The 23,996-nt window shown below is 50.4% G+C and overlaps 1 long non-coding RNA gene across 1 annotated transcript in view; it reads right to left on the reverse strand.

Annotated features, from left to right (window-relative positions):
* The window catches only part of LOC119971027, a 57,874-nt gene extending 34,192 nt beyond the window's left edge, over nucleotides 1-23,682 (reverse strand). Inside the window, exon 1 of the long non-coding RNA XR_005461726.1 lies at nucleotides 23,577-23,682. This is a non-coding gene — a long non-coding RNA (uncharacterized LOC119971027). The remainder of the gene's footprint in view (nucleotides 1-23,576) is intronic.
* Between the last annotated feature and the right edge of the window lie 314 nt (nucleotides 23,683-23,996).

A 23,996-nucleotide genomic window follows, 5' to 3' on the forward strand; every position in this document is an offset into this window, starting at 1 on the left:
ATGTGCAAACTCCACACGGACAGTGACCCAGAGCCGGGATCGAACCTGGGACCTCAGCGCCGTGAGGCGGTTGTGCTAACCACTAGGCCACCGTGCTGCCCTACAAGGCTGAATTTGGTGGCATGAGGCAAACGTTGATGGCTAAATCTGGATCTGAACAGTGGGTGGAGTTCAACAAAACCTGTGGTAGGATAAAAGGTGTGCCCAGATAAAAGGTAATTAAGCAACGTTTCCAACAAAGAAAATGAGAGGCAATTATTTCGAACACGTGAGGAGGTCTGACTGACTGCAGGTCTGACAGTAACAGTTTTTTTGTGAATCTATAAGGACAGACGTATCAATTCAATGCCTGTGTTTAACCATTTATGTGCTGATTAAAACAAAATCAATCGAACAGATGTCCTTTAGTTTAAAATTCCAGGGGCCTTGTTTCTTTTATTGAGCTAAAAATCCACCCAGGTAAATATTTAATTATATTTTTATAAAAGTAAACCAATGCCCTGAGCTTTGCAACACACACACCCACACGCATGCAAGGTTACAAGGCATAAAGGAAGAAGTTTAAAATTAAATTTAAAATGTATAAAAATAGGGAGTTCAATGTTCACGAGTCCGTTGCTGGTGTCCGTGACTGTGGCAAAGCTTTGGCATGGTCTTGAAAAGGGGATGAGGGACAAAAATAAAACCTGTCAGCGAGAACCAGAGCATGACTAAAACGCTAAATGTTTCCAGCAATATATGAAGAGAATGCTAAGAATGTGATCCCTTTAAAGACAGATTTAGATGACAGTGTCACTAGAAATGGGACGATATACTTTGTGACTTCCTGTTGAAAATAGTTTGTTCACAAATTGTAGACTTCCTTTGCGTCTATGAATGTTTCCTCACTCCTTTCCCACTGTGTAATTTCCCACTGTGTCATAGAATCACAGAATTTACAGTGTTGAAGGAGGCCATTCAGCCCATCAAGTCTGCACCGGCCCTTGGAAAGAGCACCCTACCCAAGTCCACACCTCCACCCTATCCCCGTAACCCAGTAACCCATTTAACCTTTTTTTTTTGGACACTAAGGGCAATTTAGCATGGCCAATCCTCCAAACCTGCACACCTTTGGACTGTGGGAGGAAACCGGAGCACCCGGAGGAAACTCACGCAGACACTGGGAGAACGTGCAGACTCCGCACAGACAGTGACCCAAGCCGGGAATTGAACCTGGGACCCTGGAGTTGTGAAGCAACTGGGATAACCACTGTGCTACTGTGTCCTTCCACATTTCTTCCTGTTGGACACTTTGGGGGAGAGAGCGAATAACAGATAATACACCCTCTCTACCAGTCTGTTATACATCTCCACTGAGGGGGGGGAACTGGGGGAAGGGGAGGGGGGGGGGGGGGGGAACTGGGGGGGGGGGGGGGGGGGGATAAAAAAGTCAAGATCTACTCCAAATTCTTCTTCTTCCCCTTATCCTGTGAGGTTGTCACATGCATACTTTTCATCACGGTGTCTCTTTCTGCTCAGAGTCCTATTCTTTTCCTCCCCATTTATTCAATTGAAAAGCTGCTGACACCAGAAGTCGCAGTGATGTGAACCCAGTCCTTGCTGCTTTCATTACACGCCAGAAGCAACATCTCAGTGTTAGAATGAGGTGGCCCCACATTGTCTGATGAGATCAACTCACTCAAGCACAGGTGCAGACAGCACCTTGGAAGCAGTGGCATTATCAGACATCAATAACGTAGATTTACGTAGCCGCACGTCTGTGGAGTAAAATGCTTTTCATCTGTCAAACTGGCATGAGCCAAGTGAACCACCGAATGCTTTTTTTCTTAACAAGTTACCAGCCATTACAGTTTGATAATTGACCATAATACATTATTAATCTTTCCAATTTGCTATCCTAGAATTTTACAGCGTGGATGGAGACTAGTTACTCCACCGTGCCTGTACTGTTTCTTTTAAGGAGCTACCTAATTAGGGTCACACCCTCCCCCTCCCCCACACCGTTTCCATAGCCCTGTAGATTTTCCATTTGAAGTAATATCCAATTTTGTTTTATTTTTTTTTGTAAAATATTTTATTGAGGCATTTGTGATTTTATAACAGTCACAGTAAACTATATACAAACAAGTATAAGAATAGTGCAAAGATCCTGTACCACCCTCGCAGGTCCAAACTTCCTAAAACAGTCATCTAGATTAACTCTCCCCCTCCTCCCCCCTCCTCCTCCTCCCCCCCCCTGCTGACGGTTAATTTTCTCTGAAGAAGTCGGCGATTCCCTTTTCAACTGTCCGCTCCCTTCACCCTTTCAGCATTCCATTCCAGATCGTAACAATTCAGGCCGTCTAAAAGAAAAAAAAACCTCCTAATTTCCCCGACCGTAACCAGAAATACATTTAATTGCTTGGCAGCAGAAGGTTATGCAGTGGTGTGTCATTGCGTCAGCTCACTTCTCGAGTAGCATTAGAGGCAGCGTCGTTGCGCACGGGTTAAAGAGGGGCTTTTCATGAGTGAATGTACAGCCTGAGTGTTGTTTTTGCTGATGTAGTATTGTATAGGTTCTATGACTGCTGTGATCATTTGAGGGGAACAAAACTGATAAACTTCCCTTTACCCGCACAGAGTGATTTTAAATGTCTTTTGAGATGCTGAAAGCACTTTCACGGCAGCTGATTCACTATATGCTGCATTGCCATCATGATGTTCCATGCTTTCTGAGCTGCAATTTGTCTTCGGATTCTTTTGCAGTGATTTCTATTTATTTTTTCTGGCATTATGCTGATGTGAATTGTTTGTGTTGCATAAAGAAAGCACCAGACACAGCACTTTTGAAGGAATAAACTTTACAAAGGCAGAAATAATTTCCTATTTATTTATATATGAAGTTTCAAAATCATCATGGTGTATTGGGGCATGAATTTAATGCAAGTATGTGGCAAGACCACACCACAAAAGCATGCCAGTCTATCGTTTTGAAAGCTAGAGTCTATCCAAACCTGGCTACGGTGAATAATGGGAGCATTGTGCACCATCAGTGACTTTGCCAAGTCAGTGATCAGGCAATTGGATAGAGCGAAATCACTATATTGACTGGAAGCACAGGGGAGCTGTGTGGGCAGTTAATGAAACACCTGCAATAAGTTGTGTGCCGATGTGTGCAGAGTTTAGGAAGTGCAGACCCCCATGGGAGAGTCTGCATGATGACCCTATATGAGGGACCATGGGCTGAATTCTCCAATTTTGAGGCGTGGGAATGATGATGTTTTACTGCAGAACAAATGGCGTAAAACGGCCACCGATCCTCCGTTTGGCTGGGGGCTAGCTGCAAGGCAGTGGAGAACACCCGGCTCTAGCTGCCGATACGGCCCGGTGAATTTCCGGGTGCGTGGCTGTGCATGCGCATGGCTGCGGTCTGCAATGGCCATACCTTGCAACATGACGCCGGCCTTCGCAGACCCGGCCTGCGAAGTAGTGCCCCCTCTTTGGCAGGCTTGCCTGCCCTGGACCACCCTCCAACAGTGCCCCCAGCCCCTGGCAAAGTGACCCCCTCCCCTGACTGTGGTGGCGCTGAACTGAGACCGCAGCCGCCACGCCGAGTTCCCAACGGATGAGACCACGAGAGTCTCACACCATCGGGAACTCGGCCGGTCGGGGGGGAGGGGGGGGGGGAGGGGGAGCATCGGGGGGGGCGGGCCTCAGGCAACATTCTGAGCCCTGTGGTGATAACCACTGTAGTTATGTGTACTTGCAGTAGGGGGATGTATGGCTGTACCTGTAATACAGATTCCTCCGGTAAGCCCCTGCCGGCTAGCTCCGCGCACAGGGAGCTTGTGTATAAATATGCGTGTGAGTCACTCAGACTCCAGTCTACAGTTGCAGCCGGAGGAATAGCATCACACAGCAATAAAGCCTCGATTGAACTTGTCTCCCATCTTTGACTATAATTGTTAGCGCCACAATTTATTGCTGTGTGATTTTCCGTACACCATGGACATCAGAATCAAGCCTGACCGTCTGCACTGGATCCACAGTCGCCTCACGCCAGGAAAGAGTTCATTCACTGGCCTGCAGTTTTCAAGGCCTACATCTCTTCAGCGGACCCACCCCCGACGGAGGCTCAGAAATAGCAACTCCTGTACTCCAGACATAGCTCCAGTGTCTTTCCGCTAATTCGAGATGCGCCTGACTACACCAGAGCTATGGAACTGCTCAAGGAGAACTATGCACGGTCGGCGAACACCCTGTTTGCGAGGCATCTACTCTCTACTCGCGTCCGGCAGCCGGGTGAGTCGATTGAGGACTTCTGGAGGGCCCTTATACCTCTGGTACGAGACTGCGACTGCCGGGCCCTCACAGCCACAGAACACTCTGATTTACTCATGCGCGATGCCTTTGTTACAGGCATTGCATCGGACCCCATCTGGCAACGACTGCTGGAAGGGGCCGCCCTCGACCTCGCGGCCACAAAGACTCTGGCGCTTTCCATGACGGCCGCCTCCCGTAGTGCGCGAACGTACTTCGCTTGCCGCTCGGCCCACCCGTCCTACCCCTGAGGACCCCGCAAACGGCCCCCCAGGCTCACCCGTCCCACCCCTCGTGGACCCCGCAACCCCCCCCCCCCCCCCCCAGCAACCGCCCCCGCGCACTACGCCTGTGCTGCTCGCCGCACCGCACTCCCTGGGGGTCCCCACTGTTACTTCTGCGGTCAACAGAAGCACCCCCGCCAACGTTGCCCGGCCCACACCGCAACCTGCAAAGCTGGTTTAGCTCACTGGGCTAAATCGCTGGCTTTTAAAGCAGACCAAGCAGGCCAGCAGCATGGTTCGATTCCCGTACCAGCCTCCCCGGACAGGCGTCGGAATGTGGCGACTAGGGGCTTTTCACAGTAACTTCATTGAAGCCTACTCGTGACAATAAGCGATTTTCATTTCATTTCATTTTCATTCGACCGTTTCCGTCTGTACATTCTCCCCAACCTCTGCACGTCACTCTTACTAAGCCTGGATTTCCAGTGCAATCTCCAGAGCCTCACCCTCAAATTCGGCGGACCCCTACCTCCCCTCACCGTTTGCGGCCTCACGACCCTCAAGGTCGAGCCCCCCTCACTCTTTGCCAATCTGACCGCAGATTGCAAGCCCGTCGCCACCAGGAGCAGACGGTACAGCACCCAGGACAAGGACTTCATCAGGTCCGAAGACCAGCGGCTGCTTCGGGAGGGTATCATCGAGGCCAGCAACAGCCCTTAGAGAGCCCAGGTGATAGTGGTTAAGACCAGGGAGAAGCACAGGATGGTCGTGGACTACAGCCAGACCATCAACCGGTACACGCAGCTCGACGCATACCCCCTCCCCCGCATTTCTGATATGGTCAATCAGATTGTACAGTACCGGGTCTTCTCTACTATTGACCTGAAATCCGCCTACCACCAGCTCTCCATCCGTAAATCGGACCGTCCCTACACTGCCTTCGAGGCAGACGGTCATCTGTACCAATTTCTTAGGGTCCCCTTCGGCGTCACGAATGGAGTCTCGGTATTTCAACGAGAAATGGACCGAGTGGTTGACCAGTACGGACTGCAGGCCACCTTCCCGTACCTCGACAATGTCACCATCTGCGGCCATGACCAGCAGGACCATGACGCCAACCTTTCTAAATTCCTCCACACCGCATCTCTCCTTAATCTCACGTACAACAAGGAGAAGTGCGTGTTCCGCACAGACCGCTTAGCCATCCTCGGCTACGTAGTCCAAAACGGACTACTGGGGCCCGATCCCGACCGCATGCGCCCCCTCATGGAGCTTCCATTCCCCCACTGCCCCAAGGCCCTCAAACGCTGCCTTGGGTTCTTTTCTTATTACGCCCAGTGGGTCCCACAATACGCGGACAAGACCCGCCCACTTATCCAGTCCACACATTTTCCCCTCACGGCCGAGGCAGAACAGGCCTTCGCCCGCATTCGATCTGACATAGCCAAGGCCGGGATGCACGCAGTAGACGAGACACTGCCTTTCCAAGTACAAAGCGACGCTTCAGATGTCGCACTTGCCGCCACGCTGAATCAGGCAGGCAGACCCGTGGCATTCTTTTCACGCACCCTCCACGCCTCCGAAATTCGACATTCCTCTGTTGAAAAGGAGGCCCAGGCAATCATTGAAGCGGTGCGTCACTGGAGGCATTACCTGGCCGGCAGGAGATTCACTCTCCTCACTGACCAACGGTCGGTAGCCTTCATGTTCAACAACACGCAGCGGGGCAAGATCAAGAATGACAAAATCTTGCGGTGGAGAATCGAGCTCTCCACCTTTAACTACGAGATCTTGTATCGCCCCGGCAAGCTCAACGAGCCCCCAGACGCCCTCTCCCAAGGTACATGTGCCAGCGCACAAGTGAACCAGCTCCGTGCCTTGCACAAGAGCCTTTGCCATCCGGGGGTCATTCGCTTGTACCATCTAATCAAAGCCCGCAATCTGCCCTGTTCCGTCGAGGAAGTACGGACAGTCACCAGAGACTGCCAGGTCTGTGCCGAGTGCAAGCCGCACTCCTACCGGCCAGATCGCGCACGCCTGGTGAAAGCATCCCACCCCTTTGAATGCCTCAGCGTGGATTTCAAAGGCCCCTCCTCTCCACCGACCGTACACCTACATCCTTAGCGTGGTCGATGAATTTTCTAGGCTCCCCTTCGCCATCCCATGCCCGGATATGACGTCTGCCACCGTCATCAAGGCCCTGGATTCCATTTTCGCTCTGTTCGGTTTCCCCGACCACAGCCACAGTGACAGGGGATCCTCGTTCATGGGCGATGAGCTGCGTCATTTCCTGCTCAGCAGGGGTATCGCCTCCAGCAGGACGACCAGCTACAACCCCCGGGGAAACGAGCAGGTAGAGAGAGAGAACGGGACGGTTTGGAGGGCCGCCCAGCTTGGCCCTACAGTCCAGGAACCTCCCAGCCGCTCGCTGGCAGCAGGTCCTCCCTGACGCGCTCCATTCCATTCGGTCACTGCTGTGCACCACAACTAACAGTACACCCCATGAACGTGTTTTTGCCTTCCCTGGGAAGTCTACATCCAGGGTGTCGCTCCCGACGTGGCTCACGACTCCGGGCCCACTCCTTCTCCGTAGGCATGTCCGGCACCACAAGGCGGAACCCCTGGTGGGCAAAGTACGCCTTCCCCACGCCAACCCTCATTATGCCTACGTGGAGTTCCCCGACGGCCGCCACGACACAATCTCGCTCCGGGACCTGGCTCCCTCAGGTGCCAATCCCATGCCCACGCCCCTTTTCCCCCCCCGCGCCACCCTTTTCTTCCCCGGCGCCCCCCTATTTGACCCCACCAGGTCCATCCCTCGTTCCCCTGCCCACACTGGAGGACACGGAAGATTTTGGCTTGCTCTCGGAGTCATCCCGCCAGCAGCCAGCACCAACACCGCCAGCACCTGCACCGACGTCTCCACCACAGCTTCGGTTCGGCTCAACCTGTAACCTGCTAACCAGACGGACTCTTGGTTTACTTTGTTTGGGCCCTTTTGTAAATATTTCATCCTTTGTATCATAGATACACGTCACCCCCGCCGGACTTATTTTTTACAGGGGGTGAATGTGGTGATAACCACTGTAGATATGCATACTTGCAGTAGGGGGATGTATGGCTGTACCTGTAACACAGGTTCCTCCGGTAAGCCCCTGCCGGCTAGCTCCGCCCACAGGGAGCTGTGTATAAATATGCGTGTGAGTCACTCAGACTCTAGTCTTCAATTGCAGCCAGAGGAAGAGCATCACACAGCAATAAAGCCTCGATTGAACTTGTCTCTCGTCTTTGACTGTACTTGTTAGCGCCACAAGCCCGTCGATACATGGCGCGGTGCCCTCGGAGAGTACGCTGCTTTGGAGGGGACAGAGTATCGCAAAAGCGCGCCGCCCCCGATTCGGTCGTGAATGGGGATTCTCCGGCCAATCGCGGAACGCGATTTCGGCGTCGGCTACCAGAGAATCCTGCCCCCTGGTGTCGGCTAGCAGAGAGGACTGACTTTGCCACGCAGTCTCAACTCTCAGTGACATGTATCATAAGGAGGAAACAAAAATTGGTTCTTGGTTCTTTCGGGAACTATGAGCAAAAATAATAACAGGTTAATGCAATAACTCATCTCTGAAGAGGTAACCTTGTGTGCAGTGCCTGCTCAAGGAGAGGCTGTAGAGGCCACAAAGTAGCTAAACACAAAAAATAAGTCGGTGGGAGTGGAGTTGTTAATCTGGGTAACTGTTGAACAGGGAGTTGAGACTGCAGACTCCTTAAACAGTTCTTAGGAAGGTCTCACCAAGCTTTGTGAGGCCAGTTGTCTGAGGGGACAACCTGTGCAGCTTTGAAATGGACTATAATCCTAGCCCCTTTTGGGATTGTTCTAAATCATGTATGTTCCGTGGATGATTACTCTCACTCAAGGTTGAGAAAGGCAGGGCTCACAGACACTTAAATGGGGCTTTAGAACTCATCTAACTCTCCCCGAAAGAAAGGAAGCACTACAGACTGTGGTGTTCTTTGTATTGCTTATTTCAGGATGGTTGGCGTAGTGTTCACAAAGACCACAAAATAGCTTGAACTTGAAGAAAGCTATAAATTTATTAACACTACTAATTTGGATTCAACACATACTCCTAAAGAATACAGTTGATTATTAACAGATAAACTACACTCAAACTACAACTAATCTCAATACTGTTATAAACTATGATTTGCTCTTGCTTCTCCCTGTCTCTAGCTAACTCCTGCACTACTCTGTCCCACAAGGCTTAGCATCAATGCCTTATATATTTGTAGCTGCAGCTCCCTCTACCACACAGTCCTCAAGGTAGCCTTTTTACAAATTTTAGCTAAATTATAACAACCTGGATATAAGAATCATAGAATAGAAACATAATATCATAGAATCCCTACAGTGCAGAAGGAGGCCATTCGGCCCATCAAGCCTGCACCGAGCCTATGAAAGAACACCACCCAAGCCCACTTCCCTGCCCTATCCCAATAACCCCTTAACCTCACCTACACATCCCTGGACACTAAGGGGTAATTTAGCATGGCCAATCCACCTAACTTGCACATCTTTGGACTGTGGGAGGAAACTGGAGCACCCGGAGGAAACCCACGCAGACACAGGGAGAACGTGCAAACTCAACACAGACAGTTACCCGAGGCCAGAATTGAACACGGGTCCCCGGCGCTGTGAGGCAGCAGTGCTAACCACTGTGCCACCGTGCCGCCCATTATTAGGGTTCAAGCATCTCTCCTCAACAATGTGCTGCTCCACTGAAAAGTGCACGGAGCTGGATTTTTGATTTCAGATATAGAAGATTATATAAGACATTTCCATAACCTCCAGACCATCTTCACACCAGTATGTAGGGACTATGCGGAAGTCCCAACACAGGAGCATGTGCTCCACTTTTAAACACTCGACCTGTTTTTTTTATGTGTTTTCATGGATGCACTGTACTGAACCAGCTGAATGGAAATGAATGGGTCAGCGCTCCTTTGGCTGCTTGCCTCGATGTTAGATAAGTTTTTTTACACTTGTTTATTTGCACTTTTTGTTTCCCATACAGAATGAATGAACAGAGACGGAAGACATCGGAGATAATCTTTTCAGTGGGTTTTATAATAGTGCATATCAATATGTTTAAAATGCAAAGTGAAAGAAAGATAATTTTATTTATTTATTTTTTTAAATTTAGAGTACCCAATTAATTTTTCCAATTAAGGGGCAATTTAGCATGGCCAATCCACCTACTCTGCACATCTTTGGGTTGTGGGGGCGAAACCCACGCAGACACGGGGAGAATGTGCAAACTCCACACGGACAGTGACCCAGAGCCGGGATCGAATCTGGGACCTCGGCGCCGTGAGGCAACAGGGCTAACCCACTGCGCCACCGTACTGCCCCAGATAATTTCATTTTAAACTTTGGTTCGTCATGAGGCTTTAATTCCATTAAAAGTACTTTAATGTATAAAGTGAGGTTGGAGTCACTGAAAGTGAAAGGAATATTTTTTTAAACTTTGGTTTGTCATGAGGTTGTTAATTCTATTGAAGAAGCTACAATGGATAGAATGGGTTTGGGGTTTACCTGATCACTCACGAACGAGTATGATTGTCCATATAAGAAACTCCGTGTCACTGGTCACGGGTTCTGGGGGTTCTTGCGTGGCTGATGAGCCTTGTCCTAGAGCCGCATCTTCAACTGCACACTTGGCCGGTGTTTGCATGCTGCCCGTTCATTATCATGATCGTACCATGCTAGCTCTGAGCGCTGTTGAATGGCTCCGTGCTTGGTCACCGGTATTCCTTTCTCGGACTACTTTTCCGGGCCTCCTCTTGCCATCGGGTGTTCCCGGAGAATTGTGTCCCTTCATTCAGGAGGTTCCTCCCAGTGGGTCTCTTCTGAGCAAAGGTCTCCCAGGCATTGATGTCTATGTTGAATTTCCTGAGGTAATCCTCCAGAGTGTTTTTGAAGCTCTTCTTTTGTCTCTTGTTCAGGATCCTTCCTTGAGCTGGGTGAAGAAGATTTGCTTTGACAGTCGGTACTCTGACATCCTAAGCACATGGGACCAGCGGCGTAGGTTTTGGATAATAATGGCCTCGATATTGGCGCTACTGACTCCCTCAAGGACACTAATGTCAGGACACCTGTCCTCCCAGCTGATTCAGAGCTAAAATACATTTGGATTTTGCAATCTATTTTAAGCTGTGTTGTTCAAGAGTCTCCCTGATGTAATGTTGATCCTTACAAGACTCAGTAATTACTTCAAATACTTTAGCAATGTTTAATGCCTCAGTTGACGTATGCAAACCTCCTGTCAGCTTATGTGAACTCTCTCTCTGACAGGTATTGCAGAATCCCCTGCAGTTTCAAATCCTGGAGTCAGGCTACATGATGAGGAGGTGATTCAATTACCCACCCCTTAGAGTGTACAGGCAAAGGACATCATATGAGATGTGTGCCAGAAGACTGCGCTCAAGCAAGGAAGAAATGGGACGTCTTTGTGAAATGCTGAAGTAAGAGCTGGAAGCTGAACTCTAACTGCCTCACTGCCTTAATTGGGAAGGTGAAAGACACGACAGTTTAGTGTGTTACGTATTGCACAATCTTTCCCTTCAACATGGGCCAAACATTCACCTGGAAGATGATTTGCAAGCAGAAGTGGGGGAGCTGGAAGAGGGCAATAGGCTGCTTTCCCCTTTGAGGGGGAGAGCTGACTGGTGGTGATTTAACCTGAGGATCACCACACCTCAGGTGAGGGGCAAGGTTGAGAAGGCGGGGCCTTCATGAATAACCTCAGCCGATACGGGAATTGAACTCACACTCCTGGCCTTGGTCGGCATCACTAACAAGCTCTCACCAGCCAAGTGAACTTATTCGGCGAGCCTGCACAAGTCTGCAAAATCCTCTGGAGTAATCTGGTCACCATGTGTACTGCTCCTCAGGGGCGCGGAGGCAACTGACTTTGGGCCTACAGATGCTGGAGGCAAGACCTGGAGCAGCCCTCCATATGCATGGTCACCCCAGAGTCCCAACATTTCCTTGAGATTTCCGGCTTGCTCTTCCTCCTTCTCCTCTTCCTTTACTCACAGCCGAGGAGCCAGGATGGCACCTTTCTGGAGCGCTGGGCTTCGGAAAGTTTAAAAGCAGAAAGAAAGTATCGGTCAATAAATTGCAGTCAAAAGATTTACGAAGAAATGTGATTATCGAAATTACACGTGGACCAATGGCATTTGGAAATTTGTGTCCCTGTAAATAACATTTTCCCGTCCAATCCACTCGAATTGTGCTGTCTGACTGATGATTGGTCTCACAACCATGAATCTATTTGCGCAGTACATGGCCCGTGTCAGATTAACTCCTTCCTGATTAAATCTCTCCAAGGTTGGTTCAATCATTAAATCAATCACGAGTCGGCATAATAATCAAGGACAACAAAATACACAATCAATGACTTCAAGCCATTTTTAGGAGGAATTTTGCCACAAGTTTTATTTGCAGCAGACTTCAACCGAAAAATTTGGTGAGATCTGAAAATAGCCATGGGACAGAAATACGCAATGTTGCTTCGTGCTGCCCATTCATTATCATGATCGTACCATGCTAGCTCTAAGCGCTGTTGAAAGGCTCCGTGCCTGAACTGGGTGTGCAAAATCATGAGAGGCTACCACCATTTAAAGCCAAACTTGTACCTCTTACAGAGGTGATGCATTTTGACTGCAAGCAGGTACTGGAACTGATCGGGGGAAAGAGTGTCCAAATGGTAAAAAACCCCGGAATACTTCAAGGGGTTGGTTTAGCAAGGGGCTGGTTTAGCACAGTGGGCTAAGACAGCTGACTTGTAATGCAGAACAAGACCAGCAGCGTGGGTTTAATTCCTGTTCCAGCCTCTCCAAACAGGCGCTGGAATGTGGCGACTAGGGGTTTTTCGCTGTAATACTGTAACTTCATTGAAGCCTACTTGTGACAATAAGTGATTATTATATTATTATTATCCAACGCAGCAGGGGAGGTGTTAAAGGGAGGTTTTCTTGGAGTAAGTATACAAGAAGAGAGTGAGCCTTTAACCATAAAGGTTGTTACGTCTCTCCAGCCCCACTTGACCCGGAGTCTCAACACAATTGAAATTAAGAATTAATTCTCAGAAACTACCCAAAGTCTCTTTGGCTGCCCAATAACTACAGTCCTCAGGTTTGTAAATTTGAACACAATTAATTTTTATTAATAACAATAATTATGATTAAATAGGCAACAAATACAACTCGTTAACTATCATTTAGTTCCTACTCCCCCCCTTAACTCACCCCCACCCCCTACAAGCTCACGAGACAGACAAACACAGAGAGGAAAGAGGGGTGTGGAAAACAAAAGATAAAAGTCTCTGTTTCAGGTGGACATTTTCTAGCCCACCTTTCTTCAGTCTAGGGCTTCAGTTGGAGGTTTTTCTTTCAGTCTGTAATGGTTTTCGCTGAAGGTTCATCCAGGTCTCAAAAACCTCTCTGCAGGTTCGGAAAACATTGGATAATAATAATCACTTATTGTCACAAGTAGGCTTCAATGAAGTTACTGTGACAAGCCCTAGTCGCCACATTCCAGCACCTGCTCAGGGAGGCTGGTACAGGGATTGAGCCCGGCCTGCTGCCTTGTTCTGCATTACAAGCCAGCTATTTGGCCCAGTGTGCAAAACCAGCCCCTGATTATTAGGGAGAGGCAGATAGGCAGAGAGAGAGACAGACAGACAGACATCAGGTCACAGCTGCTCCTCTTAGTGTCCAGGGTCTGGCTGTCCCTTCCTGGGTTCTCTGAAAACCATCCCACATGGGTAGGACCCAATCACCACCTATTGCCGGGCAGAATACGGCCCTTGGCCAATTCATTGGCAACCAGCCAACCAATCGAACCGAGTCCCTCCGATCTCTCGGGTGGCAGAACATCTGAACTCTGCTGTTAAATCGCATATGAGGTGTATTACGATGAGGCCCCTGTACTACAGGTATGGGGGTAGATCTCTGCCTGTTGGCTCCGCCCAGTAGGCAGAGTATAAATGTGTGGGCTCTCCGAGCTGCAGCCATTTCAGCAGCAGCTATGGGAGGCTACACATCTCTGCATAATAAAGCCTCGATTATACTCTACTCTCATCTCGTCGTAATTGATAGTGCATCAATTTATTACGCAGAGATTTTACAACAATGAATCACCAATTAAGCCTGATCGCCTGCAGCTGCACCCTCAAGAAGACAACGCCAAGTCGGCCTTCGCACATTGGCTAGCCTGCTTTGAAGCATACATCGGATCTGCGACAGAACCATCCTCAGAGGCACAGAAGCTCCAGATCCTGTTCACGCAGCTGAGCTCTGATATCATCCCCCTCATCCACGATGCGCCTATCTACGCTGAGGCCATGGCGCTACTGAAGGAGAACTACACTCAGCAGACCAACAAAATTTACGCCAGGCACCTCCTGTCCACCCAGCATCAACTCCCCGGTGAGTCTGTGGAAACTTTTTGGCGTGCCCTGCACGTCCTGGCGTGGGACAGCGATTGCCAGGCCATTTCAGCCGTTGAACATTCTGAACTCCTAAATAGAGACGCTTTCATTACGGGCATAGGGTCAGCGTACATCCGCCAGCGCCTCTTAGAAGGGGCTATGCTCGACCTCGCAGCGACCAAGTAACTCGCAATCTCACTCACAGTTGCCTCCGGCAATGTCCAGGCGTACGCCCCCGACTGCACGGCCCCCCCTCCTGGACATCATGGACCCCGCCAGCGAACACCTCATTGTGGACCCCACCAGCGACCGCCCCCAGCCAACCCCAAGCCTGTGCCGCGTGGCAGCCAACCAACCCCGGGGGACCGAGGTGCTACTTCTGCGGGCAGAAAAAACACTCCCGGCAGCGCTGCTCGGCACGGAGCGCGTTCTGCAAGGCCTGCGGGAAGAAAGGACAATTCGCTGCTGTGTGCCAGGCACGCTCGATCGTCGCTATTGTCCCTGCACCCCCCACATGTGACCCGTGGGCGCCGCCATCTTCCTTGCCTCAGAACACATGCGCCCCATGGGCGCCGCCATCTTCCCCGCCCCAGGACACCTGCTCATCGAGCACCTCATCGGGCCGCTCATCGCCTGCAACTGCCGCCGACCGGCCAGGGGCCTTTTAACACCAGCCGCATCTCGCCTCCATCACGATCGACCAGTCCCGACCGCACAACCTCGCGACCGCGTCGATAACAGTGAAGGTCGATGGGCACAAGACATCCTGCCTTCTGGACTCCGGGAGCACTGAGAGCTTTATCCACCCCAATACGGTAAGGTGCTGCTCCCTCATGATACACCCCATTAACCAGAAACTCTCCTTGGCCTCGGGATCCCAATACGTGGCGAGCCGGGGGTACAGCACCACCACCCTCACCATCCAGGGCGTAGAGTTCAGCGGCTTCCGACTTTATGTCCTCCCCAACCTCTGCGCTGCCTTGCTACTCGGCCTGGACTTCCACTGCAACCTCCAGAGCCTAACCGGAAATTTGGCGGGCCCCTACCACCCCTTACTGTCTGCGGTCTCACGACCCTTAAGGTTGACCCACCTCTCTGTTTGCAAGCCTCACCCCATAAACCCGTCGCCACCAGGAGCAGATGGTACAGCGCCCAGGACAGGATCTTCATCAGGCCTGAGGTCCAGCGGCTACTACGGGAAGGCATCATTGAGGTCAGCAACAGCCCCTGGAGAGCCCAAGTGGTCGTTGTAGAAAACTGGGGAGAAAAACAGGATGGTTGTTGACTACAGTCAGACCATCAATCGTTACACGCAGCTCGACACGTACCCCCTCCCACGCTTATCTGATATGGTCAGTCAGATTGCACAGTACCGGGTCTTCTCAACAGTGGACCTGAAATCTGCCCACCACCAGCTCCCCATTCGCAAGGCGGACCGCCCGTACACCGCATTTGAAGCGGATGGCCGCCTTTGCCACTTCCTTAGGGTTCCCTTCAGCGTCACTAACGGGTCTCGGTCCTCCAATGGGAGATGGACCGAATGGCTGACCGGTCCGGACTGTGGGTCACCTTCCCGTACCTGGATAACGTCACCATCTGCGGCCACAACCAGCAGGACCACAACGCTAACCTTTTCAAATTCCTCCACACCACTAATCTCCTCAACCTAACCTACAACAAGGAGAAGTGCGTGTTCAGCACTAACCGATTAGTCATCCTCGGCTATGAGGTTAAAAATGGAGCTCTAGGGCCCGACCCCGATCGCATGCGCCCCTTCTTGGAACCCCCCCTTCCCCACTGCCCCAAGGCCCTCAAACGATGCCTGGGGTTCTTCTCGTACTACGCCCAGTGGGTCCCTAACTATGCAGACAAGGCCAGCTCACTCATCCACTCCACCGTTTTCCCACTGACGGCCGAGGCTCACCAGGCCTTCAACCGTATCAAGGCCGACATCGCCAGGGCCGCGATGTATGTGGTTGACGAGACGCTCCCCTTCCAAGTCGAGAGCAATGTATCATACGTCGCTCTGGCCGCCACCCTCAACCAGGCAGGCATGCCCGTGGCTTTCTTTTCACGCACCCTCCATGCCTCCGTGATTCGGCACTCCTCCGTCGAGAAGGATGCCCAAGCCATCGTAGAAGCTGTGCGACATTGGAGGCATTATCTGGCTGGCAGGAAATTCACTCTCCTCACTGACCAACAGTCGGTGGCCTTCATGTTCAATAACACACAGCGGGGCAAGATCAAAAATGATAAGATCTTGAGGTGGAGGATCGAGCTCTCCACTTACAATTAAGCTCAACGAGCCCCCGATGCCCTATCCCAAGGTACATGTGCCAGCGCACAAGTGGACCTACTCCGGACCCTGCACGACGATCTGTCACCCAGGGGTCACCCGATTTTTTCACTTCATAAAGGCCCACAATCTGCCCTACTCCATCAAGAAAGTTAAGGCTATCACCAGAGACTGCCAGGTCTGCGCGGAATGTAAACCACACTTCTACCAGCCCCTTTGAACGCCTCAGCGGGATTTCAAAGGGCCCCTCCCCTCCACCGACCGAAACACGTACTTTCTTAACGTGGTCATACTTCAGGTTCCCCTTCGTCGTCCCATGCCCCGATATGACGTCTAACACTGTCATCAAAGCAATCAACACCATCTTCGCTCTGTTCAGCTTCCCTGCCTACGTCTACAGCGACCAGGGATCCTCATTTATGAGCGATGAGCTGCGCCAGTGCCTGCTGAGCAAGGGCATCGCCTCGAGCAGGGCGACCAGCTACAACCCCCGGCAGGTGGAGCAGGAGAATGGGAAGGTCTGGAAGGCCGCCCAGCTGGCCCCACGGTCCAAAACTCTCCCGGTCTCCCGCTGGCAGGAGGTTCTCCCCGACGCCCTTCACTCCATTTGGTCGCTCCTGTGTACTGCGACTAACGAAACACCCCATGAACGTCTCTTTGCCTTCCATAGGAAGTCCACCTCCGGGGTTTCACTCCCAACATGGCTGGCAGCTCCAGGACCCGTTCTCCTCCGTAAGCACGTGCGACTCCACAAGGCGGACCCGTTGGTTGAGAGCGTACAGCTACTCCATGCAAACCCACAGTACACCAATGTGGCGTACCCCGACGGCCGCCAAGACACAGTCTGCCCCAGGGACCTTGTGCCAGCTAGATACCGACATCCCCCCTCTGCCCCACCGCCACCCTTCCTCCCCCCAGCACACCTCACCACGGTCCCCACTCCAGGACGATCCGTCCTCCCCTTGGTCCCACCCGGGGATGAAGGTGAGGACTACACGCTCCCGTAGTCACCGGCGACCGAACCGACGCCTGCATCGCCACCAGGATTGTGGCGCTCGCAACGGAGGATCAAGGTGCCCGATTGTCTGAATTTGTAAACTTTTTCTAAACTGTTAACCTGTGCATGTAAATAATCTTCCACCACCCTGCTGGACTCTTTTTGAACAGGGGTGAATGTGGTAGTCACCACTGTTGTATATATATCGCATATGAGGTGTATTACGGTAAGGCTTCTGTACTACGGGGGTAGATCCCTGCCTGCTGGCTCCGCCCAGTAGGCGGAGTATAAATGTGTGGGCTCTCCGAGCTGCAGCCATTTTGGCAGTCGGTGCAGGAGGCTACACATCTCTGTGTAATAAAGCCTCGATTACTCTCTACTCTCGTCTCGTCGTAATTGATAGTGCATCACAATGTAGCCCTGTAACTTGGATGGAGTGCTGCAAGAAGCTCAACAACCTCACACAGGTAGTTAAGGTCAGCAAACACAAATTCAAATGGCAAATAAAACCAACAGCTTCACTCACTGCTCAGTTCATCACCCATCTCCATTCATCCACCAAAAATCTCTAGAAAGCCACAACTCATAAACTCTGCAGCTTCAACTCATCCTTACGTTCTTAACACTGCTGCAAGTCTCAACCTAAATCTCACAGCTTGCATTCATTGTCAACTACTCAACCATATCAGATACCAAAGCACTGCCATCCAACCAGGCAGCGGTGAGGAAGTAAGAAGTGGGAGGGGAGGAAGAGACTGTTGTCAAAACCTCGCCATTTGATCTCCCATTTACAGCAATCAACTCAGATACAGTGTGTACTTTAGAATAGCTTAGAGGCATGCAGCGAGTCAATCAGGCATAAGAAGACAAAGCAGCAGAGAAAGGTATCATAGGTGCCAGCTCACAAGAAGGCAGGCTCACACACAAGACTCCATGGGGCAGCCTGCGGAAAACGGCTTGGTGTATTGGCCGGTCTGCCAGAACGGCTCTAGTATCTGTCTGGGAGAAGTCTAGCACCAACTTTCACATGACTCTCTTCATAACTTGGAGCGCATCCGGAGGTGGCGCTCAACTCTAACACCACAGTTGTGAACGCAACCATGATGCAGTGTTTGATGGCCGATGTTGCAGCTTCCATTGCATTGCAATACGTGGAAGCCACACAATGGTTTGGAGGCACAGTGGTTAGGACTGCTACCTCACAGCGACTGGGACCTGGGTTCAATCCCAGCCTTGGGTGACTATGTGGGATCTACACTTTCTCCCCGTGTCTGCATGGGTTTCCTCTGGGTGCTCCAGTTTCCTCCCGCAGTCCAGAAATGGGCAGACTGTAATCATAGAATCATAGAGTGCAGAAGGAGGCCATTCGGGCCATCGACTCTGCACTGGCCCTTGGAAAGAGTACCCTACCTAAGCCCACACTTCCACCCGATCCCTGTAATCCAATAACCCAACCTAACCTTTTCGGACACCAAGGGCAATTTAGCACAGCCACTCCACCTAACCCGTACATCTTTGGACTTGTGGGAGGAAACCGGAGCACCCGGAGGAACCCCACGCAGGGACGGGGGAGAACGTGCAGACCCCGCACAGGCAGTAACCCAAGCCAGGAATCGAACCTGGAACCCTGTGTGAAGCACCAGTGCTAACCACTGTGCTACCATGCTGCCCAAAGCAAATTAGTGAACCAGATGGGTTTTTCGACAATCAACAGTGGTTTCATTGTTACCATTAGACTATTAATTCCAGCTAAGTGGGGCTACGGAGATAGGGCAGGGAGGGGGCCTAGGATGCCCTTTCAGAGGGTCAGTGCAGACTCATTGGGCTGAATGGCCTCCTTCTGCACTGTAGGAATTCTATAATTTGAGTGCCAATGTCGAAGCTCAGAGTGAATTTATGCGTGCTTAGACCGTCTCCGTGTAGTTCATTACTACACAAGGTCAGACTGTTCCCATTGTGGTTTCACACATCAGTGTCCACAAGGACTTGCTGAGACCCAACAGCAGTGCAGCAATCCGTCCTCCAAGATATCACGACGCTGTTGTGCTGTCCCCCCAGGGGAGTAGCAGGGTGAATGAGCACCCTGACCTTTCTCACGCTGAGAGAATTTGTCTTTCCACAGCTGCCACTCTGCCAGTGCCCTCGCTCTCGCCTCTCAGCCAGCTCAGGCTGCCACCACCTACATCGAACTGGTCCAATCCGAAACTGGGTCTTTTCAGACCAGGGCTGCTCAAGGCGGTCCTCCAAAGCCATCTTTAGTCTCCTGCGCAGGAAGTCAGCGAGCCGTGCAGCAATCATGCTGCAATCATTGGGGCAATAACTGCACGAGAGCACTGGGAAAGGAAAAGGTGTGTGGAGACCTGCAGTAGGGAATGCGCAAGGAGGATTATTTGACTGTTGTATGGTAGATTGGGCAGTTCGATTTATGGTTAGTTCGGAAAGTTTGTTGATGGTGTTTTTGTTTTATTTCAGCATTGTGACCAGGGGGATGGCATTCAGTAGCATTATGGAAATTAAGTTGTGTTTAGTGATACCACAGACAGATGATGCAATCATGGACAGCCCGGCCCTTGCTTTGATAGAGTCATCCACACTCGGAACATTAGCTCCCTTCTCTCTCCACAGATGCTGTCAGACCGGCCGAGATTCCCCTGTATTTTCTGTTTTTGCTGTTATCTTGGCCGTTAAATGGGTTGTACATGTGGTGTCCCCTCTTTCTACTCTTTTTTTCCCTTCTTCTCTTCTTTGTCATCCTCTCGCTCCTGCCTCCTCCTCTGCAGCTGCATGCTTTATATGTGATGACAAGGCCTGTTCTGGCACGTTGATGAATTTGAGCAAGATTCAACAGACCATGCCGCACGATCACGCGCATTCTGGCAAGCACTCGAGAGTGCTTCAGCCGGTAGAACTGTTGCCTAAATATTCCATTGGTCTGTTCAGATGCGCCTGGCCGCATGATGCTTATATATACTATATGCACACTGCCAATGTGGCTTGCACACCAATAATGAATCAGGAAGTCAGCCTTGTCGACCAGTATCCAACCAATGGTGGAAGCTGAAGTACTGATGGTACAGCAAACCACTGCACAATGAAAGCATCATTATTCCTGTTAGGACGCTGGGCGCAGATCTGCATGATACACAGAATATTGTCGCATACCAGCTGAACAATGAAGCAATCCCTGCCAGTTGCCGTGTCCTTCTGACCTTTGTGTGTGTTGATCATAAAGCAACGTTTGTGCTGATTGAGGCACCGTCCACCTTGGGGAAGCCTGCATTCCGATGAAGCTGTATGTTTGCTCTGCCTCTTTCTCTCTGTTCTGATGTGCATGTACCTTTATGGAAGCGTATCTTAAAGTGCTGTCCATCATTATTGACCATGGGACAGGATGTGATGCATAATCCCATGGAATCAGCAGACAGAACAGAGCAGCAGTTCTACAGATCTGTATAACCTCCCAATTCCCATTGTAGTACATACAATGTACTCCACAATAGTCCTCAATACCGGTGCCCCGCAAGGCTGCGTACTTAGCCCCTACTCTATTCCCTGTACACACACGACTGTGTGGCAAAACTTGGTTCCAACTCCATCTACACAAAGAGCTGGTCATCGACTTCAGGAAGCAAAGTACTGTACACACCCCTGTCAGCATCAGGTGGAGATGGTGAGCAGTTTCAAATTCCTAGGGGTGCACATCACCAAAAATCTATCCTGGTCCACTCACGTCGACGCTATCACCAAGAAAGCACAACAGCGCCTATACTTCCTCAGGAAACTAAGGAAATTCGGCATGTCCACATTAACCCTTACCAACTTTTACAGATGCACTATAGAGAGCATCCTAGCGGGCTGCATCACAGCCTGGTATGGCAACTGCTCGGCCCAGGACCGCATGGAACTTCAGAGAGTCGTGAATACCGCCCAGTCCACCATACGAACCTGCCTCCCATCCATTGATTCCATCTACACCTCCCACTGCTGGGGGAAAGCAGGCAGCATAATCAAGGATCCCTCCCACCCGGCTTACTCACTTTTCCAACTTCTTCCATCGGGCAGGAGATTCAGAAGTCTGAGAACACGCACGAACAGACTCAAAAACAGCTTCTTCCCCACTGTCACCAGACTCCTAAATGACCCTCTTATGGACTAACCTCATTAACACTACACCCATGTCTGCTTCATCCGATGCCAATGCTTATGTAGTTACATTGTATATATTGTGTTGCCCTATTATGTATTCTCATGTATTTTCTTGAATTCTGTTTAATTCCCTTTTCTTCCCATGTGCTGAATGATCTGTTGAGCTGCTTGCAGAAAAATACTTTTCACTGTACCTCGGTACACGTGACAATAAACAAATCCAATCCAATCCAATCCAATCCTAATCTTCTCTTCAAATAAAGAGCCATTATTGCTCTGACAATCCTTGTATGTTTGTGCTTAGCAGTAGAACGCAATACTCTCTAGCGATGGAAATTAAATGTATTCAACTCTCAGGTCATTGAGAGTCTCGATCAACACTCACACAAAACAATGGACGGCAAAATGAAAGGTGTTAGAACATAGAACATAGAACAGTACAGCACAGAACAGGCCCTTCGGCCCTCGATGTTGTGCCGAGCAATGATCACCCTGCTTAAACCCACGCAACCCATATACCCGTAACCCAACAATCCCCCCATTATTGCCTGAGCCCATCGAGCAGCCTCCCGCCATGAACAATATAGTCACCTTCACAGCCACTGGAAATGCTGTCCTGATGCTGCTCTGAGGCTTCAGTAATACATGGAAGAAACATCGTACAAACCTCAATGTAACCTCCTCCTTCTTACACTCTGTGCCCACATTACTAAAGCCTAACCTTTAAGGGGGCAGGTTCCACAGACCAGGTGACCGGCTTGGGGCCAGTCATGCAGGAGCGCGTCCAATGGAGAATTTGCGCAGGGTCCTGGGAGTAAGACCCCAGACAGTGTGGACCAGGGAACAGAAGTGTTAAGGCCTGTTGAATAGAATTTGTTACTTAACAGCCTTTACCTTTTATCAATAAACTCAAAGTGGTTAGCACTGCTGCCTACGGCACTGAGGACCAGGGTTCGATCCCGGCCCTGGGTCACTGTCCGTGTGGAGTTTGCACATTATCCCCGTGTCTGAATGGGTCTCACCCCCACAATCCAAAGATGTGCAGGGTTGGTAGATTGACCCTTAATTGGAAAATAAATTGGGTACTCTAAATTCTAAGGAAAAAAAATCCCTGCTGCCTCACAGCTCCAGGGCCCCGGATTCAATTCCGGCCTCGGGTGACTGTCTGTGCGGAGTCTGCACGTTCTCCCCGTGTCTGCGTGGGTTTCCTCCGGGTGCTCCCGTTTCCTCACACAGTCCAAAGATGTGCAGGTTAGGTGGATTAGCTGTGCTAAATTGCCCGTTATTCCAGGAGTATGAGTGAGGTTACTGGGATAAGGTGGAGGCGTGGGCTTAAGTGGGGTGCTCTTTCCAAGGACCGGTGCAGACTCAATGGGCCAAATGGCTTCCTTCCGCACTGTAAACTCTACGATTCTATGATTCTAACTACTGGAAGCCTCCAGTGTAAGTCTCGAGCCACCACAGATACTATCTGCTTTATTAACTGCTTTTTCGTCCTGTCCTACCACCAGGTCCCTCCGCTACTGCACACCATTCTGAATGGTACCTTTTATTTTATATCCTCTCTCATGTTCTTATTATCGGAACGAATCACCTCACATTTCTCCGCATTGAACTTCACCCGCCACCAGTTTATCCATTCTACCAACTTGTCCACGCCACTTTGAAGTTCTACACGGGCCTCCTCACAAGTTTTCAATGTCACCAAGTTTCATATCACCCGCAAGTTTTTGAAATGGTGTTCTCGAAGATTTAGTCAGTAATGTGTAATCAAGAAAACCACAAACTGACCACCGCCCCCCCCCCCCCCGCCACCAAACCCGCACTACCCCCATCGGAACTCCGCTACGAACGTTCTTCCAGTGTAAAAAGCACCTATTAACCACTGCTCTCTTTCGTGTCACCGTCTGTGTTGTCCTTACTCATTCTCCTTGTCATGTGGCATGGTCAAGGGGAATAGACCTTGCCCAGGACTGGGAACAAGCCTTCTGAGCAGATCATTGAAGCCAGAACATTCACCAAGGGGCACATCACTCGCTGCATGCTTTCTGCAATAGCAGTACGAACCACGATACACTTCCACCAACTCAGCAGCAGGCAGTAGAAATCAATCAGCGACTAACCTGAAAGCAGTTGATGACCCCCTGAAAGGGAGTTAGTGGGGAGTTTTCCTCCTGCTGACTGCATGTTCAGCTGCAAGAGGTTAAGGCATCAGCTGAAGCATTCAGGTCGAAAGTGGCACCACGGGGAGGGTTCAAACCAGCCTCGGCGCTGCCTAACATCACAACCTTAAGAAAGGTGAGAGGAGAAAACTGGGATTTATGGATCAGTTAACCTAACATCTGTTGGCAGGAAATTACTCGAGGCTCTAATTAAACGTGGAGTGACTGAACACCTTGAAACTTTTCAGCTGATTAGACAGAGTCAGCATTGATTTGTCATGGGCATGTCAAGGCTGAAGAAACTGACTTTTACGAAGAGGTGACTAAAGTAAATGTTTTGCGAGATGTATATAAATGTTATTTATAAAGACTCCCATAAGA

The sequence above is a fragment of the Scyliorhinus canicula genome, chromosome 9, assembly GCF_902713615.1.
Source record: "Scyliorhinus canicula chromosome 9, sScyCan1.1, whole genome shotgun sequence".
Classification (NCBI taxonomy): Eukaryota; Metazoa; Chordata; class Chondrichthyes; order Carcharhiniformes; family Scyliorhinidae; genus Scyliorhinus; species Scyliorhinus canicula.